This window comes from Lynx canadensis, chromosome C1, assembly GCF_007474595.2.
Source record: "Lynx canadensis isolate LIC74 chromosome C1, mLynCan4.pri.v2, whole genome shotgun sequence".
NCBI classification, from domain to species: domain Eukaryota; kingdom Metazoa; phylum Chordata; class Mammalia; order Carnivora; family Felidae; genus Lynx; species Lynx canadensis.
Genome location: NC_044310.1, coordinates 74,650,765 through 74,666,132, shown reverse-complemented (window position 1 = coordinate 74,666,132; position 15,368 = coordinate 74,650,765). Strand labels below are relative to the sequence as shown.

General features: G+C 37.1%; 1 protein-coding gene across 3 annotated transcripts in view; it reads right to left on the bottom strand.

Moving 5' to 3' along the window:
* The window catches only part of PKN2 (protein kinase N2), a 130,709-nt gene extending 115,438 nt beyond the window's left edge, over positions 1–15,271 (bottom strand). Inside the window, exon 1 of one of the 3 annotated variants that reach the window (XM_030324231.2) lies at positions 14,989–15,271. The gene's annotated coding sequence lies outside the window, so the exon portion shown is untranslated. The remainder of the gene's footprint in view (positions 1–14,988) is intronic. The other 2 variants (XM_030324233.1, XM_030324232.1) reach the window with 2 other exon arrangements.
* Between the last annotated feature and the right edge of the window lie 97 nt (positions 15,272–15,368).

Sequence of the window (15,368 nt, the reverse complement as noted above, 5' to 3'; positions counted from 1 at the left end):
TCCTTGAAAAGACACACCAAAACTGTAGGATTTTGTATAGAGTTTTACGAGGTGTTTTGTTTTTGTTTTTTTTTTAACGTTTTATTTATTTTTGAGACAGGGAGAGACAGAGCATGAACAGGGGAGGGTCAGAGAGAGGGAGACACAGAATCTGAAACAGGCTCCAGGCTCTGAGCTGTCAGCACAGAGCCCGACGCGGGGCTCGAACTCACGGACCGCGAGATCATGACCTGAGCCGAAGTCGGCCACTTAACCCACTGAGCCACCCAGGCGCCCCAGGAGGTTTTAATACAATGAAAACATGTACCAGAACAACAATTTATAGTAAAATGAACACCCTCCTGATACCGGAGTTCAAAGATAAGATTTCTATAGCAACAAAATAGAAAGTCAGTTATGCTAACCAATAAGCAATAAACAACTGGACATTTACTATAATATACACAAACTTCAAGCATTTTCAACTACAGAGTTGGTATTATTTATTAATATTCAGAAGTATATTACCATAAATCTGTTTCTCTAGTGCTGAAATGTGCAGGACCATTCTGGACTTTGCAGATGCATAACCTTAGATCAAATTTATAAAAAGTCCAAAAGCTTCTGAGAAAGAACAAAATAAGGATCTGAACTTAAACAGTTTCATGAAATAACTGGTCTATAGCTCCATATTTGCAACACATATTTTTTGCAAGACAAATAACACACCACAGATTTTCTTTTTACTTTTAAGTAGGCTCCATGCCCAATGTGGGGCTTGAACTTATGATCCTGAGATTAAGATTTACATTACTGACTGAGCCAGCCAGGCAGCCCCAAACCACAGATTCTTAAATGAAAACGCAATCGTAGAAGTTCATCATATATCAACCTATGATTTCTTTAATTATTCTTACCCACCTAATTTCAGCATACTGTTATTTTAAACGAAGACAACCACGGAAATACACACACTTTCAGATAGCTATCCTCATTATACCCTCTATGATGCAAAAGAAGAAAGAAGGGAAAACAATTAGCCTATGAAGCATGACCAGCTCTCTAGGTCCCTAACACCCAACTTCAACTAGGCTGTCAGCCTAGTATTAAACTAGGGTTACCAGTTTTAAACTAGTATTAGCCTAGTATTAAATACTAGCCTAGTATTAAATAGTAATATTAGTAGTAGCCTAGTATTAAATACTAGGCTAGTATTAAACTAGAGTTACTATTTACTATATCCCAGGCACTCTATGTATAATGTACATCATTATTAAAAAAAAAAAATACTGGGGTGCCTGGGTGGCTCAGTCAGTTAAGTGTCCAACTTCAGCTCAGGTCATGATTTCATGGTTTGTGGGTTCGAGCCCTGCATCAGGCTCTGTGCTGACAGCTTGGAGCCTGGAGCCTGCTTCAGATTCTGTCTCCCTTCCTATCTGCCCCTCCCTCACTCACGTGTATGCTCTCTCTCTCTCAAAAATAAACATTAACAAAAATTAAAAACAAATACAATAACCTTCTGAGCCAGAAATTATCCCCATTTTTATAAGAAAACTTGTCTCATGTTGCTAAATAACACTTACCAAGCCAGACAGCTAACATGTGTTAAATATGAGATTTAAACCTAGGTTTATGGGGCACCTGGGTGGCTCAGTCGGTTAAGCATCTGACTTCAGCTCAGGTCACGATCTCATGGTTTGTGGCTTCAAGCCTTGCTTTGGGTTCTGGGCTGACGGCTCGGAGCCTGGTGCCTACTTCAGATTCTATGTCTCCCTCTCTCTCTGCCCCTCCAACACTCACACTCTGTCTCTCTCAAAAATAAACATTAGAAAAGAAAAATTAAACCTAGGTTTATAGGATTCTAAAACTTGAATTACCTATTAGACCAGTGATTTTAACTAGGCTTTGAAATTACTGATTAGTAAATTCCAAGAAGAAATTTGGCAGATATATATATCTATATCTATATCTATATATATATATAGTTACTGATTTATTATATTGCCAGTTAAGACATTACAATTATCATCATATTTTAAAGTTTATTTATTTATTTTGAGAGGGTGGGGAAGGAGAAAGGGAAAGGCAGAAAGAGAGGGAGAGAGAGAATCGCAAGTAGGCTTTGCGCTATGAGCCCAGAGCCCAGCATGGGGCTAGATCTACCAACAGTGAGATCATGACCTGAACCAAAATCAAGAGTTGGGAGGCTTAACCAACTGAGCCACCCAGGCATCCCATCTTCATCACCTCTTAAGAAATAGTACTTTTTGACATCAAGAAAGGAAGTAAAGAGAAGTAGAATGGTAAAATCTCAGAATGGAGGACAGTCCACCCCTTTAGTTAAAAATTCACAATTTTATATCAACATATACAGCAGAATACATACTCATACATTGTCCTTAGTGTGAAAATATCATGAACAGCACTGGTCCCTGACCCAGTGGTTATTAACATGCTGTGATTACTGGAGTAGAGATGCATTTGGGATAAAAAGAAGCACAGAAAAATGCCAAAAGAAAGAGGAACTACAGTATGTGGGTTGAGAGGAATTTGTGCTCTCAAGGCAGTGAGACCTGGATTTCATCTTGGTTTAGGCTAATTATGTGACTATGGAGAAGTTATTTAACTTCTCTAAACTTTAGCTCTCTTACCTATAAAGTGGAGATAATAGCTCTACTTCAGTAGAATTGTCTTAAGTGATAAAACACCAATATGAAGTTGTAATTTGTTTTTAATAATGAAGCTTATTAGTTTTAATACTTTTGCTTCAGTTATATCAAGACACTGTCACTCTGCCAATAGAAAATTCTCAGTCTGAGATGGAGAACTCAATTATTATGACTGAAGAAAATAAACTTATGTACCTGTCAAGTAGCTTTATCTAAAGAAAAATGATGCAATGCAGTTATGCTTCTTCATAAAGACTAAAACAAAAGCAGAGAAAAGTTTAAAGTAATAAATGTAAAACCTGAGGATTTTCAGACATGTGACTTATTTATTCAACAACAATAAGTAGCTGCTATGAACAAGTTGCCCTGCGTAGGACTAAAGAGATAAGATATCCTCAATAATTTATAATAATAAGTTTATAAATAATATTTTATAAGATATCCTCAATAATTTTAAGCACTCAGCTAAGGAGAGAGAAATCAGGTAGGATACAAACAACTATAGTGCAATGCAATATATAATAAATATGAGATAGAAAATTTCCTGCTTAAGTTTTGAGGACAGGTTACACGTGACAAGGGGTAAGGGGAAAAAAGGAGAATCTGAATTGGGTCTTTAAAAAAAAGCCTTCCAGTAGATAGAATATAGCAAGAATATATATAGGTAAAAAACATTACTACTCATGGAGTGCCTGAAAAATAAGCTACTTGAATGAAAAGAGTCAAGGATTAAAAGGTAATTTGTAACTACAATAATGACAGCCTTCAGTGCTAAGCTAAGGAATTAGGGCTATATCTCTCAGGCAGTAAGGAGTCACTGAGTGCTGGAGACAACTATTGAATCTGGCAGTGGTACATAATCTAAATAAAACAGAATGAGACTGAAGAGGTAGAGGTGGAATATGAAGATACTGTATTGTCCAAATGATAACGTGGGCCCAAACTTGGACAGTAGCAAAGTAATAAATGAATTCAAGTTGCATAATTAGAAAAATCAACTGAAGAGGCTGAGACAGTAGTCAAATAAAAGCGACCAGCAGATTTCTAGCATAGGCAACCAGAATAATGATAAACTTTAAAAAATATAGAGGGGCACCTGGGTGGCTCAGTCGGTTGAGGGTCCGACTCTTGAGCTCAGGTCATGATTTCAGGGTCATGAGTTCAAGCCCCACATTGGGCTCTGTGCTGGGCATGGAACCTACTTAAAAGAAAAAAAAATATGTAAAAATATAGAGAAGTCAGATGTAATGAATCAGTTATGAATCAGTCACAGAAATCAGTCACTTATTTTATTCAAGCATAAGCTATAGGCCAGGTGCTAAGTACATAAAGATGAGTAAGACCTAATTCTTACACTGAAAGGGAGAGACAAGGGTGCTGGGTGGCTCAGTAGGTTAAGTGTCCGACTCTTGATTTTGGCTCAGGTCATGATCTCACAGTTCATGAAATCAAGCCCTACCTTGGGCTCTGTGTTTATGGTATGGAGCCTGTTTGAGATTTTTCTCTTTTCCCCTCTCTCTCTCTACTCTTCCCCCCCTCAAAATAAAATTTTAAAAAAAGTGAGGGACACATATAGAATTTAAGAATTAACTCCTATATTGGGTGATATACTCAGTAACAGGAGCTGCAAAATGGGAAGGAGGCAAATTTACCAATGGATCAAAATGCTACATGACCAATCACTAAATTTACTTATCAAAAATGTATCTTAAAAAAAATTTCTCTTAATTATATGATATGAATATATTCATACATTCAGTGAATGTAGAATTTTCTTGGTAGAATTTTAAGCAGTGTCCAATTTGTCAAAAGTTTTCAGGCAGATGATCAATACTGCCTTTTTTTTTTTTTTTTTTTTTTTTTTTAGAGATAGAGCTGGGGAGAGGGCAGTGGGAAAGAGAGAATCTCAGGCTCCATGCACAGGGCAGAGCACGATGCAGGGCTTGATACCATTATCCAGGGATCATGACCTGAGCCAAACTCAAGAGTTGGATGCTCAACTGACTGAGCCATCCAGGTGCCTCAATACTACTATTCTTAAAGTCAGAAACAGTAAATACAAAGAGTCAGAGGTATAAAGCAGTGTCATTCCAAGAACTGCAAATAGTTTAATATGACAGAATAACATATGGGGAGAAAACTCTGAAAAGACTGAGAATAGCTGGATGATGGAAGGTCTGTTATATTTTATTATATAATTAATGGGAAGTAACTAAAAGGGCTTAAACAGAGAAGTGCTTTCTAACCTACAGTCCCTTCTTAGAGAACAGCCCCTATTTCTAACTCACAGAAGAGTCCCTGCAGTCATATTGCACTTATCAGTGCTGAGAACTCCATCCCTCCATTGCCATAGTTGACCAGATCAGGTGTACATGTTCTATATGGGGTCAATCAAATTTCCTCATTAAGAATTTAGAATTATGGCACAGAATAAATGAGTCAAGTAACTGTAGATATTAGACTTACAGAGTTCATGGAAATTCAGAAGTTGGGAGTGCCTTTTGGGGACCACATGAAAGAAAACCAGTATACAGGAAATATAAAGCAATGCACATACTTAAAAAGAGATATGAGAACATGCAGCCCTAGAAAAGAAAGCCTTTAGTTTCCTGTTCAGTACTCATGGGACATGGCTATATATCCCACCTTTGGGTTAAGTGCGATGTCCCTGTAGCCTTCCAATGAATCCAATTATTGTTTAAGCTAATTTAAATGGCTTTCTATTCCCTGCAACCTTGAGAAAACAAGGTGATTAATTCTGGTGGTTAATCTAAAGAGTACATTAGAGGAAAAACAGGCTAGAAACAAGCAGAACATTTAAACTAGGGAGGGAGTTATTAAAAGAAAAGCAATAGTAACAAATATAGGCAGATTATGATGAAAGAAAGTAGCCAATATTGTACAGGGTCCACAAAGTTTAGTTTAAACAAGAGAGTTTCAGGATGCTAAAGCAGTATCAATTGCCCCAAAAGACTAGAGGAAGTAGAAGGTCACTGATGCTTTTAAGAGAAGAATTTCAACAGAAAAATTGGGACAGATGTAATATTTTTAAAAGTTAAGAAATAAGTGGCATAAAATAAACACAGCTAAGAAATTTCCTTTAAGGAATGTGAAAATTAAAAGAAGCTTGAGGGGACAACAGTATTTTAAAAAAGCATTTTCTTAAACAAAGGAGAGATGTGAACTTATTTCTAGGAAAAGAGGGGAGAATGAAAGCCCCATCCTGCAAAGAATGGAATGATATTCCAAAAGAAGCAGAAGTCTAGGAAATTATAGCCTTAGAGAGGTCAATTTTTCCTTAGAACTGAGTAAGAAATCTTAGACGAGAAGAAAAGTTGGGGAAACTCAGATTATTAAATATTATGTATCACTTAGTACAGGCAGTGACTAGGTGAGTCATTTGCTGAGAACAAAGCAGCAGGAATAGATCAGACTTAAGAAAATATAGAAGGTTTAAGCCACAACTGGGGAATGTGATGCAGAATTAAGAGGTAAATCAAGGATCTTACTGACCAAAGGCTTCAGAGGATATAACAAGAAACAGAAAAACCATAAACTGGTACTTATCTAATGATTTAGATAAGGATAACTTCAAGTATAATTCATCACATGACCTAGTATGGATGTACCCTTAACTTACAGCTTGCAAAAATTAAATAAGGCTATTCAGAAAGGTTTCTGCTGTAAAAACTGAAAAATGTTCTATTGTAAATTTACATTACAAGAAATATTAATATATATTTCATATTTTAAAAATTAAAAAATAACTCAGACCTTTATTTTACTCTGTATTCAAAAATCAACTCCAGATGTATGGACTTGAATATAAAAAACAAAACTTCACAACTCTTAGTAGAAAAATAGGTGACTGTTACATCCAAAGTAAGGAATAGTTTCTTACACAAAAAGCAATTATAATAAAAGATTGACAAATTTGACTAAAATTAAAACTAAGCCTTTTTTTTTGTTTTCCATCAAAAGATACCACAGCAGTGACAAGAAGTGCATTTAAGATTCTAGGTCTGGGGGCTCCTGGGTGGCTCAGTCAGTTGAGGTTCAGACTCTGGCTCAGGTCATGATCTCATGGTTCATGAGTTTGAGCCTCATACTGGGCTCCTCCCTGACAGTGTGGAGTACCTGCTTGGGACTCGCTCTCTCTCCCTCTGCCCCTCCCTGCCTCAAAATAAATAAATAAACTTAAAAAAAAAAAAAAATCCAGGTTTGTAGAGGTCCCTGAGTGGCTCAGTCAATTGAGTGTCTGACTCTTGATTTTGGTTCAGGTCATGATCTCACAGTCAGGAGATCAAGCCCAGTGTCTAGCTCTGCACTGAGCGTGGAGCCTGCTTGAGATTCTCTCTCTCCTTCTCCCTCTGCCCCTCCCCTACTTGCTCCTGCATGCTCTCTCTCTCTCTCTCAAAAAAAAAAAAAAAAAAAAAAAAAAAGATTCCAGGTTTGTAAATACCAGTAAATTCTGCAATAATTTTTTTTATATCCAGCATTAAATCAACTCCGGCATTAGATCAACTCCAGCAGTTTATTAACAAGCTATGCACATAACTGTCCAGCTTATTCTTTAAAGAAAAAATATTAATAATAGTTTGTACGGAAGAGATATGTATGGAATGGGAAAAACCAGCAGCTGATAAACTATTTACATATATAATTTTCCCTACTTTTTTTGGTCATGAATTTATTCTTTAATTGACTCAACCAACTTTTGAGTCCTTAGTATGTGATACAACATTTTATACAACTTTCTATGGTTGTTCATTTGGACAGTTTGTGAACCACAGGTCAAAACTGTATAACTTTACCCTTTCTATACCAAATCCAGAATAAGATATTAAGTACAGCCTTGCTGATCACAATGATATAAATTATTCTAAATATTTTCCAAAAAGGTAAAACATTTAAAATTGTCCCTCCCACAAACTCCCTGAAAGAGAGTGAAAAGACAAGTTACAAACTGAGAGAAGACATTCACAATATAAACAAAGGATTAATGTGAAGAAAATAAAGAGTTTCTATAAATCAGCAAGAAAAACAGAAAAATAGGCAAGAGACATGAATAGGAATTTCACTGAAAAGGAAACATAAAGGGCCAGTAAACATAAAAAGAAATGTTCTACATTAGTGATGATCTGGAAAATACAATCAAGATGACAATGAAACAGCATTTTACACTCTTCTGACTTGTAAAAATTAAAAGACAATATCAAATGTCAGAGAAGATGGATAATCAAAGGTCCTTTCATCTCAATATATTGCTGATATGAACATAAATTGGTACAATCATACTGGAAGTTGGGCATTCACTTACCCTGTGAGATGGCAATTCTACCTTCATGTATATAATGAATAGAAACTCTTATATGTATACAATAGGAAAAATGCACAGAATATCCAAAGTAACACTGGTCACCGCTACAAAAACTGAAAGTAACTAACTGCTCAACAAGGGAGAGTAAGTATTCAAATATTCAACAAGGGAAAAGTTGATGAGTATTTTACTCAGTGAAATATTACACAGCAATTAAAACGACTGACTACAGCAACATGCAATATGAATAAATCAGCAGTCACAGGTGAAAAATCAAGTTAAGAAAGATTACATTCAACACAATTATACAAACACAATTAAAACTAAAGACATCTTTTCAAATTATATCTAGCAAAACTAAATATAAAGGAAGAGAATGAACATAGGACTCAAGATGATCTTTACCTCAGTTAACAAGAAGGTGAAGATAGGGGGTGGAATGGAGAAAAACCACATGTAGGTTAAGTTCCTAGCTTCTAGGGGAGGTGGGGAGTGAGTGGTGGTCCCTGGGTGCATATTAATAATGATAAACAGATGGATAATTAATCCAATGCAGTGTACCTAAGGTTTAATAAAAGGAAAAAAAACCCCAAATTTAATGAAATTTGTTCAATGAAAATTCTTAAACAGGCAAAACAAGCACCTCCTTAGAGAGTCACTAAGGTAGCAACTACAAGAAAGGGAAAATAGTATGATTAGTGTGTAAAACATAATATTTAACAAATATATGTATGATATTTAGACATGTAAGTATGTCTTGGATAATCTAAAATAAATTCCAAATTCTATCACAATTTTCCAACAAGTTTAGGTGTTTGTGAATCAGGGAAGCAAAGCTTTAATTAGAAAAAGCAAACCACCTCCAAGTTTCTAAAATAGATCCTAATAACATACGTTATGTAATTTTTTTTTTAAGTTTAGAGAGAGAGAGAATGCACAAGTGGGGAAGAGGGGCAGAGGGGGAGAGAGAATCTCAAGGAAGTTCCATGCTCAGCATGGAGCCTGATGCAGGGCTTGGTCCCATGACCCTGGGACTATGACCTGAGCAGAAATTGAGTCAGGCCCTCAATTAACTGAGCCACCTAGGCACCCCATGTTATGTAATTCTTATGTATCAGTTCACCTTTATAATGTGACACTAACACTTACCTTCAAATCTAAGGTATTTATCATCAAATATACTCCTCCCATGCTTTTCTATTCTTCATTTCAATTTTTTTAAATGTTTATTCATTTTTGAGAGAGAGAGAGAGAGCGAGAGAGCGAGCGAGCATAAGTGGGGGAGGAGCAGAAAGAGAGGGAGACACAGAATCTGAAGCAGGCTCCAGGCTCTGAGCTGTCAGCACAGAACCCGATGCAGGGCTCGAACCCACAGACTGTGAGATCATGACCTGAGCTGAAGTAGGCGGCTTAACCTACTGAGCCACCCAGGTGCCCCTCTGTTCTTCATTTTAAACATATAATATATATGTAATATTACACAGTTTACTTTGTGAGATTGCAAAAACCATATATGACATACAGCTAATTTCAAATAAGGTTTTATTAGATAAAATTAAGAGAAACTAGACATATATCAAGATAAATGTTTTCTATTTCTGCTTCTCTAAGATATTAGAAGCTACTTTTTCATTAGTATGTTTTTCCCATTCGAAATTTTAAATATCTTTTTAACGCTCTTAACTACTTTCCAACTTTGCTGCCAACTTTGAACTCTGATGTATATCAAAGTTAATCATATTATATCTGATGTATATCAAAGTTAATCATTAAGTGTTATATGACTTTTTTATAGAGTAAAATAGGTTTTTGAAATATAGCAGACATTTGATAATTGTTCGACACAGTACATCTTATAAGGAAATGATGCAGAATTAACCATTCTATTTAAACATCAGGCATACATCTGGAAGTAACATTGTTTTAAGTGATACTTATCTTTACAAACTACTACTCCACTCTTTTTTTTGTTTAAAAGGGAGCACACAGGAATAACCTGATAAAAGGCATAAAAATCTACTGTTGCCAAATGTGAAAAGCAAAAAGAGAAGAGCCCAAGGTATAAGATGCAAAGCCCTGAGGTAAACAGACAACGTCCAGAAGGTGCCCCTCTACCTCTCCATTTTAACAGGGATCATATGTGAAGATAAGTTGTACAAGACTAGAAATAGTCTGCATTATACTAGAGATGACAGAAAAACATAATCCATTTGGAACCCATCATTTTGTAACACTAGTTTCAGCACACAGACTTTTACCTAAGTAGTAAATATTTGGTAAGTTATTTAAAGACATGCCTTATTCAATAAGGTATGCTGCATTTTATTCAAAGAGGCAATAATAAAATCTAAGCTGGAAAACCACATTGTATCAATTTATTATTCAAAGACTTGATGCTATGTATCACTATTGCCTATTACTATGTCCATACTGTATTTCTTCACTTACCTTTTACCTCAACTGTATCTCACAGTACTGACTCAAAATCAAAATACTTTGACGTAAAATAGTCAATAAAGCTAGTAAGATCCACGTATCTAGAACTAGTGGCAGGAAATTTTAACATATGGCTACTTCTATCTTAAAATCCTTTGAACCTCTTCTCTTTATTTAATGTTTATTTATTTTGAGAGAGAGAGAGAGAGAGAGAGAGAGAGAGAGAGAGAGAGAGAACAGGGAAGGGCAACGAGAGACGAAGAGAGAGAGAATTCCAAGCAAGCTCTGTGCTGTCAGCATGGAGCCCAATGCGGGGCTCAAACTCAGGAACCACAACATCATGACCTGCATGGACAGTGCAGAGCCTGCTTAGGATTCTCTCTCTCCTTCTTTGCACCTTCCCTGCTTGTGCACACATGCATGTATGTGCTCACTTACTCTCTCCCAAAATAAATAAATAAACTTAAAAAAATAAGATTCTAATAAGTGGGATAAAGGGAGGAAAAATATTAAATCAATACACTGTATGCCTTAAAGTTACAAAATATTGTATATCAAATTTAAAGGAGTTTAAAAGGAGGGGTGGAAACATGAAATTGATCAAAATGCCATGGGATTTATAAACTGGAACAATTTGTCAGTCATCTCTGAGTAACAGAACCATGAGCACCTTTTATTGTCTTTGTGCTTTTCTGTACTTCCAGATTTTCTACAATGAACATGTATTATGTTTATAACTTAAAAGAATTATAAAACTCATCTTACCTATCCTGCTTACTTTCTCATACTGCATTCCTCCAACCCACCCTAAAATCTTTATTCTCCCAACAGAGAGGCTTTCTACTTTCCAACATAACTGCAAACTTAGATGTCACCCAATTTCCCACCAAATGGGTAAAATTTGTACAAAGGTATAACTAGTGCAAAAATCTCTTCTGAACTTTTCAAGGGAATATTGTTGGGATAAGGGATTAGAAATGAAAATTTAAAAAAATTAAGTAATTTCTTAGGGCAATAGTCAATTTCTCTTAGAAAAGTCAAAAGACATTTGATTGTAGGTGACAAATGAAGGGTGTCTTCTTATTAATGTATTGTGTGCCTACTAAGTGCCAAATACATAGCTTGGTTACACATGAGCTTAAAATTTTAAAGCAAAGTTCATTTTATGGATACACTACAGAGAAATGCAAAATCTTTGGGAAGGATTTCTGCAAACATTCAACAACTTGCACCAGAAACAGTAATCATTAAATGATGAAAACCTGCAAAAAGGTTATTTTGTACTGTTAGTTTTTGTAGACTATTACACCTTATTCCCAACAACAAAGCACTGCTGAATTACAGACTACCAATAGAACACAGAAATCATTTTTCCTTGTAGCCAATATTTTCATTTTGAGTTCTTTATATAGTTTTCATTAATCCAGTTTCCTTAAAATAAACTTTAATTTCTTTGGCCCCACCAAAAATATCTAAGTTACTACCTCAATAAAAAATAAAGAGAACAGGATAAAACAAGTTAGTTATACAAGATAAAAATTAGAAACTGCCAATTAAGTTTATATTTTTAATAGCCTTTTTATTTTTATGATAGTAAATATTCTTCTTTATACAGTGAAGCCTCTAGCCATCAAAGTTTATGTGTACTTCATTAATGATTCCTTGTTAAATAAGCCTCCTAATTACTAGCAAGAGTTAGAAACATTACTCCATAGAAATATTACAATAATTAATAAGGAAAAACACTATGGTTTCAGGTTTTGTTTTTCCACAACTAAGGGTTATTAATAAGCCAATTCCAACTCAAGTAGTAAAGTATTTCAAATTCTGCAATATAATTTGAAAAATAACTTTAAAATGTTGGATATACAATGTTTCTAAAAATAAGTATCAATTTCATTAAAAGTAGACTGTAACATGTAACTTTCAGAGACAAGTATTCCCCTAGACAAGATATAGCAAAGTAACAGTTTTTAACTACTAAACAGCAGTTTAAAATTTGCTACATAATTATTTAAATACTTAAAATCAGTATGTCAGAGAAGCATTAAGAACTCCATATTAATTTCTCAATTTAAATAAATTCAAACAACTTAGATGCTTTTTAAAAACTAGTTCTCCAAACACACTTGATAAATATTTGGCTACTATCTACTAATTCCATGACCCAATGAAATAGTAAAACATCTGAACAGATGGATATACAGTACTTGGTGAAGCAAATTTTGCCAGCATTTATCTTACATGCTGATATAAATAATGTTCTCAATTTAACACACATAATAAAGTTCATATGCAGTAACTTTTATTAAAACTGGGAGTCAAGGAGCACCTGTTGCTGAAGTATCTGAGTCTTGATTTCAGCTCAGGTCATGATTTCACAGTTCATGGGTTTGAGCCCCACATGGGGCTCTGCACTGACTGTGCGGGGCCTGCTTGGGACTCTCTCTCTCCCTGTCTATCTCTGTTCCTCCCCTGCTTGTGCTCATGCTTGCGCTCTCTCTCTCTCTCTCTCAAAATAAAAAAGTTTAAAAAATTAAAAACAAAAACAAACTGGGAGTCAAATACATCAATAAAAATGCTTTAGATATACTTGTCAACTCATAAGGTAACAATATAAAACCCATTCTTTTTCTGGAAGAGACTTTTTTTTTTTAAAGTCTAACTTTAGCTGTTCCCCTACTTTGATCCCATTTTTTAAATAGTCGTATTTAAAATTTCTCATCTTTTTGACTTGCTTCCTTGTCAAAATCTTATTAAAAATCCCTGTTATATTTTAATACACATGAAAATATATTTTCAGGTCAAGTGCCAAAATGAGTGTATTCTATGACAACTTTCTATAAAATACAAATAAGGATGCCAAATACTTTATAATTCTGAAGAAACTCCATTCAAAGAAAAATGCTCCTGTCCATTTTCATGGATTTTTCCCAGTCAGGACCAAAGTATGCTTTTCATATTTCAAGACTAGACAGTGGAAAGCATTTCCAACATGCCTCAAACAAACTTCATTTAGAAACCTTATGTGAAGTAATAAAACAATAAATTCCATTCATTTAGCAAATATGGTATGCTGTAACACCTTATAAAAGGCTAAGAGTAACTGGAATACTACATAGCAACATGTCCAAAGACAGGAAATTCAAAGCTGATTCAAAGGATTCCAAATTTGCAACCCTGCACTGGTACACCTTGTTGAAATCTCTACTTTCGTTCAGGAAATATCGAATATTACAACAATGCCTTCAAACTTACATTTAGCTTAACACAACCAAGCTTATAAAGGGAATCTATTGAAAAATATATTTAAACAGCAAAAAATTTAGAAGCAGTTGCAATACTCAATTTTGGCATCATCAAGAATCAACCCTTCAGGATCTAGATTCAATCTTTTTAAAAGAATTAAATGCTCAACGCACAAAAAGAAATGTAAGTATATTTTCTTCTAAGTCCTATCTCCAATAATCGAACAGCTAATAGCTAGAAGAGGTCTATAGCAAAACATATCAAAATAAATCTTAGGTCAAAACAAGCACAAAATTTTAAGCCAAATGTGAACGTCTCTGGAAAACTCCAAAGTAATAAAAATAAACTAAACACAGTAGTGTAGGTACCCCTGTACATCACAGACTTAAGGACAAAAATCGTGCCTACATCATTAAATATCTAGCCGTAAATGCAAAACAATGATACTGCTACTCGACATAGACTTAAGTAACGAAGGGATCTATTTTGTCCTCGTCTCCTGCAGGACATGTGGTGCCCAACACTTTCCCTTAGCCCACTGCTTGCTCATTTGTAAACAACTTCTGTAGCTCTTTCTCTGGTGTTCAAACGGGAGGGAAAATGAAAGTCTGAAAAGCATCAGCATCTAAGTTTCCAGATCTGAGTAGGGAGCAGTAGACAAGAGGACCATACAGCTATCATCTGGTTAATAAAAAAAGAAAGAAAGAAAAGGGAAAAGAAAGAAAACGGGGGGGGAGGGAAGGGCAGCCTTCATATTAAAGAATTCGGCGGTCACCTGAAGAGGGCTAGCGAAGTTAGGCAAGCATTTAGTGAGACACGGTTTTTTGTTTGTTTTGTTTTTTTAAAACTTGTCCGGGGGCTGGAAGTTATGGGGGCGCTCTTTGTGCGGAGTCTGAGGGGAAGGGAGGGACGAGGAAAACAGCTTGGAGTCATTCAAGGAGTTTAAGGAGCGGTGTACGAGGGAAAGGCGGGGCGGGGCCTGGCCGGGCGGAGGGAGGGGGCTGCAGGGGCGTCGCGGGCGGCTCTGACACCAGGGAGGGGGCGGTGAGCTGGCCGCTCCGGGGACCGGGTGGGAGCAGACTCCGGCTGCAGACAGCCGACACAGATGGGGTCTCACTGGCAGGCAGAGTCAAATTAAAGGGGTGGCAGGCCAGAGCTCTGGCGGGGGAAGAGAGTCCGGCTCCCGAAGGAAGCGGTTCCCGAGTGACATCCCCGAGTTTCCGCACTTAGCGGGCTAGGGGCGCGGCGGCCGCACGGCGTCCCTGGGCCCCCGACCCCTCGCCAGACTTTCTCCCTCTCTCCGCCAGCGCCTCCCGCCCGGGCCGCGGCCCTTACCTGCAACTCTGTGAGCAGAATCTCCCCCCGTTCGGGGTGGACGCCATTGCGCTCCGCTCTGGACTCCGCACCTGGCCGCGGCCGCCGCTGGCGAAGGGAGAAGGCGGACGGGACGCGGGGTGGGGGGTGAGGAGCGGGGAGCGAAAGAAAAAAAGCTAGGGATTCATGGAGGCGCAGCCCTTCTGGAGGCGCGGCTTATTTCGCCCGGTTCATGGAGCGCGGCGGGGAGCGAAGGCACTCGGAGCGGGCTCCCCCTCGCCGCCCGCCCGCCGCCGCCGCCGCCGCCGCCCGCCCGCGCCGGATTCTGTTCGTTCAGTCGCTCCCTCTGGGTGACGCCAGGAGCCGCCTCAAGCTTCTCCTTGCGGGGCGCTGCGGCCGCA